The following is a 5,408-nucleotide window of genomic DNA, read 5'->3' as shown; positions in this document are numbered from 1 at the left end:
AGTTCTGTAACACGGTGAACTGACTTTTTAATAATCGAAATGTCGCGGTAAAGCATGAGTCGCCACCGACTTTTATTTTATCCAAACAAATTCGGAAAGGCAAAAAGAAACAGAAAAAAACCTTTTTAAAGAAATCTAAGTTCGGGGGGTAATTTATGCAAAGGGAAGGTGTAAGGCACCCTTTGCATCCATGGTTTTCCATGGGCTCTTAATTGCTTTGCTTGCTCGTTTGTCTTTAGAAAAAGTAGATGAAAGAAAAAAGTGGACTTTAGCTCGTAAATGAGCGTAGCCAGTTTTTGAAGAATTGTGAGAAAGAATATGAAAATTGAGCATTGCAAGGAAATTAGGGGCAATTACCTTAAACTCAGATGATAGGTCTCTTTTTAGCCTTTCAGAATGAAAGGGTCTATCCTTGCCATGAGGGGGCAGGAAGCCTTTCATTTGGAGGTTGAAGGGTCGTCGAAGCATCCTTTGCCATAAGACTGTCCCATGCCATAGAGGGGCAGGTAGTCTAAGGTAAGGATCAGAATAAGCCTTTTCGTAGGCAGCCAGAAGATACCTCAGCCTTTTTCCGTAGGCAACTTCCGAGGGTCGAGGTCATTTTTGTGTATCGAAGGCAGCATCATTTAGGGTCGTATGACCTTTAATTATCGAGGCAGCATGGCTGAGGTATCCTCAAATTCGAGGGACATGGCTTATTCTGCAAAAAACACAAAGGCAACAGGCAACAAGGCAACAGAGAGGTTACCCCAAAAGGATACGTGTGTGCAACAATCACGTGGTTTGATTCTGTTATTTATCTTGTAATTAGTCATTCTAGGTTCAATTCGAGGTTATCACTCCCTAAATTACTAGCCACGCAGATAATATAAGGCAAAAACAACAGTAATATGGGGGAGGGAAATTGTAACCAGCGGATCCCTTAATAGGGTTTGACACAAGTAATAATAAAAGACAAGCAAATATCAGGGTTAGAGTTTAGGGTTACCGATACTCGTGGCTTTGGCAATTTCACAAACCCTTGATTTGATCTGATATGGTTAGCGGTCGGGGGTGGCCTCGAGATTAACCCTGAAAAGGCAAAAAGGCAAGGCACGTGAGGCAAATCACTACAAGAAAATTGACAGTTTGCGACGGGTATTTTGGAAGATTACGACAGTTAAAACCGCCGCAATTTGCTATCTACGACGGTTGTCATACCGTCGCAGAAACGTGTGTCCCCAGACTGTTTCGCGACGGTTGCCAAAACCGTCGTACCAACCGTCGTTCAAGTTCACGACGGGTTGGTACAGACATAAATTGGAAATGGCGACAGTTCAATACCGTCGTGAATATCCTTTTAAAATTTGTTTTCATTGTTGATTGCGACGGTATAAAACTGTCGTGGGTGTGATATCTTGACGGTTCAAACCGTCATAATTTGATTTATAATTTTAAGATGTAATTTAATTGGTAACGGTTTAAAGCGCTACTAATTATTTAATTTTTACATTTAACAACAGTTTAAACCATTATTTTATCTATTGTATTATTTTTTTCTTTGAATTATTTCTATTATAATATTTTTTTATTTTCTATTACTTTTTAATGTAGTAAAGTTAATTCCAATAAAAAAACATTTAATATCAAATAAGCATCATAATATCAAAAAAAAAAAATTCATAATCATCTAAAATGCGAATTCCATAATCATATCATGTAGTATAAAAAACCGAAAAACATATCAAATCCTAATATTATAATAATAAGTATCATTATGTCAAAAATACATAAGAAAGTTCATTTGTGCCTCTTGAAGTTCCATTATCTGCAACTCGATAGCTAGACTAAGACGAACGTTTACCATTAGCAAGTGATTCCAATCTCTGAAAAAAAAAAGGTAAAATAGAAATTACAAATCCAATATCAAGTGACAAATTTTGAACAAATAAAATTTTCCACACTTTTATCATTATGTTATTTTAGAATGGATCATTATCATAGGAAGTACGATTCACAGGAATAACAATCCACATCCAAAAACCCAATTCAGAAGGAATATATACAAACAAGGTGTCAAAACTAGAAAGCATTTGAAAATAGGAATAAACCTGGTCATAAATAAGGTTGGTTTTGTCAAGCATTTTCGTACTTCCGGCACTAAAAAAATCCATTATAACAAAATCTAAGTGTATAATTGACTCAGAAATTTTATTGTTGAAAAGTCTATATCACTAAAACAAGCAAGTATAAACTAAAAAGCTTAAAATGTTACTATGAGTCACACCTACATGTATAATCATATAAAGTAATGATGCTCACTAAACTTACTCAGAGGTCAACAGTACTGCATATTTTGGCTGGATTTGTCTTCATTCCCAAAGTTCTTACTTATTCTCTTATGTTTTGTATTCATCTGCTTGTCTAACTATGTCTGTAAGCCAATATCCTCATTCCTTTTTTTGTTACTATTAGCCTTATTCTAAGTCTATGATATCATTATACACAAGTTTAGAGTTTGAAAACAAGCCTAGTGCTTTTATCAAAAGAAAAGAAACTGTGCCTACTTTACAAACAAAAAAGGATGAAATATTACATCCTTAAACTGTGCATGGTTACTTTAGACCTCATAACGCACCCACTATAATTATAGAAAATTTAGCCTTTTCAAAGTAAGACACTTTAATACAAAAATAAAAACTTACATAATGAAAAATAAGTTATGACATTAGTGATTAACATAGCTAGTTTTTAGAGATATACAAACTTTATGTTTGATTAAAAAAGCTCACTTAGCCTTGCTTTAGTTTTGTATGCATCTTTAATGACAACCAGGTGCATATATAAGAACCACACCGGATAGCATCTTCTCTGGCTGTATCTCGAACTTCAAGCTTCTCAACTCTTTTATTCTGAATGACTTCCAGGGCAACACCAACCATGGACCTAGAGTATGGCTTCTTGGTGGCACATTTGCCTCTTCTTCACAGCCTCTTGGGCAATATCGTGCACATCACATTCATAAAACTAAAGCATGAAATAAGTTGTGAAACTATTGGACAAGATGATCTAAGATAATAATGTGGTGCACGGTAAAATCATGATAAACTCAACACAAGTAAACTAAAAATTCTTTACTTTGTAACTATGTAGATTGATTGAAATTTTATGTTCAGAAGCTTAAGTTTTTATATTGTTTTTGCTCAATCTAATTAAAAACATATCAGTTTATGTGTTAAACAATCACCTTCTTGTGCTGCTTTATGTACATGGCAGTCCATGTGAGCTTCTAAGGCTTCAAACGGTTGTGGGAATACCTCTTACATTTCGAGTTCACAAATAGAAATTCCTGCAAAATCAACAAAGAGATTATATATCAATAAAACTAAAATTAAACAAATATTATCAAACACAACACAAATATTTTAATAAATAAATGAGTAAACCCATAACTCAATACATGTCAGAATTATATGACATGTGAATCACGATGAATAAATATGATGCCTCTTGCTGGGTAGATCTTTGCCCCACTGAATCAACAGAGTTCAATTCTGATATACCAAAATCATTACTAATTATTACATTGGGGAGGCATTAAATTAAAAACACATCTACTAATTCAATTTAAATACACAAAACAGCTATTAATTCAATTTAAATACATAATCATCTGATCACAATCTCTAATCATTTGACTTTCATCGAAAGACTCCGCGTCGTCATTTCCATCCATTTTCTCGGCAGCTCCATTGCAATCATGACAGGAACAAGCAGTAATTGGAAAGGAATACTGCTGATCTGCTTGATCAACTAAAACGTTACCATAATAAACAGAAATAAGTAAACATCTTGTGTTACAAAATAGCCAAGTTCAGGAACAACAAATACATTAAAGTCACGGTGGCTCTGCAACCTGAAGGCTTGCGAATTACATCAGATTTCTATCCCTATAAACATGTTATCACAGCGACCTCGACATCGGTAGTTTGGTCACTTCTTTCCCCTTTTGCCGGTATCGATTAACCTAAACATCCAACATGTCACTCCAGCCTATTATATTGATATAAAGGAAAGGATACACTTATCTGAGTAACAGCTATTGTGATCAAGATATGACCATGATCTTTGAATCTTGCCTGGTACTGGATTTCTGTTTTCTCTAGGAAGAGTAAGTCTATTTGATGCTAAGACTGCCCTAATGGTTTATCCGACTCATAAACCCCTGTTTTGTCAAACCCAACAAGGCTCAGTATTATTGAATCTCCTCTCTACCCCGTACAAATACGGGTTTGGTTACCGGGATCATAGCCGTCATGGATAGAATGTCGACGAGTTACAATCCCTCTGGCTTAACCATAAAAGAAGATCATCTCATAGACAAATTCATAAACAATATTGACAAGTACGTCAAGAGCATAAGCCAAACATAAATCGTGAATAACCCTGCCATATTCATATAATATCAAAACTGATGAAGGAATTTATAACTTCTAATTTACCAGGATTTTGTTCAAAATTAATGTACGTTCGAAAAAACAACTTATCTTTCATTGATGTATCATTGATGTCTCTTCGGGCGGGGTAAAAAGGCAAAGGATCCTCGAAGTTTCCTCCGACGCGAGGTGATCATCAATATCTGGGGTTCTTGAAAAATAGGTCAATGGTTCTCACAAATAAGGGTTTCGCGAGAAGATTTTGAAAATCAAAGTCATAGTTGAAACCCTAACCCTCGATTTGCAGAGAAGAGTGCAGGATGAAAAGGTGAGGGTGAAATTGACAATGGTGAAATCGACGGGGTGAAATCGACGGGGTGAAATTGACGGAGGTGAAATCGACGGGGTGAAATTGACGGAGGTGAAATCGACAAGGTTTGAGATTGTGATGGCGAGGGGTAAGTTTGAGTACTCGGTTCGTGACTTTTGATTTCGTGAAATCGAGGGTGAGTTAGAGTTCTCAGTTTGTGAAGTTGAATGTGATTTACAACTCAGAGTTCGATAGTGAGGGTGAGAACGAGACATCTGAGTTGATAGAATACTATTAAAAAATTGGGTCTTTTTTTATTTGGTAAAATGTAAATAAAAAAGGTGTTCTTTTAATAGGTTACAACATGGAATAAAAAAAACGCTTATTTTTATTTGGAGGCGACGGGTGTTTTACTGTCGTGAAATGAGTTTTAGGACGGTTAATTTTACCGTCGTGATATAATTTTTGGAGATGATGAAAGGTTAAGGGGCACGACGGGTGTTTTACTGTCGTGAAATGAGTTTATGGACAGTTAATTTTACTGTCGTGACATAGCTTTTGGTGAGAAACCCGTTTGATGAGAGGTTAAGTGGGGCGACAGTTGTTTTACAGTCGTAAAAACAATATTAGGACAGTTAATTTTGCCGTCGTGACATGAATTTTAGGGACGGTTGGTGTCTACC

General features: G+C 35.7%; 1 long non-coding RNA gene across 8 annotated transcripts; it reads right to left on the bottom strand.

Annotated features, from left to right (window-relative positions):
* Positions 1 to 1,651: 1,651 nt before the first annotated feature.
* On the bottom strand, positions 1,652 to 5,024 carry LOC131660129 (uncharacterized). 8 transcript variants are annotated; one of them, XR_009300732.1, is made up of 4 exons: positions 3,227 to 5,024; positions 2,747 to 3,006; positions 2,091 to 2,139; positions 1,652 to 1,865 (listed from the first exon to the last, which is right to left on the bottom strand). It is a non-coding gene; the product is annotated as an uncharacterized LOC131660129 (long non-coding RNA). The 8 variants fall into 8 exon arrangements; XR_009300735.1 differs by having other exon boundaries at positions 2,772 to 3,006; XR_009300734.1 differs by lacking the exon at positions 2,091 to 2,139 and having other exon boundaries at positions 1,653 to 1,865; positions 3,227 to 5,023.
* Between the last annotated feature and the right edge of the window lie 384 nt (positions 5,025 to 5,408).

Source organism: Vicia villosa, linkage group LG3 (genome assembly GCF_029867415.1).
Source record: "Vicia villosa cultivar HV-30 ecotype Madison, WI linkage group LG3, Vvil1.0, whole genome shotgun sequence".
Taxonomy (NCBI): domain Eukaryota; kingdom Viridiplantae; phylum Streptophyta; class Magnoliopsida; order Fabales; family Fabaceae; genus Vicia; species Vicia villosa.
Note: the sequence above shows the minus strand (reverse complement) of the source record. Positions and strands in the feature narration are given on the sequence as shown.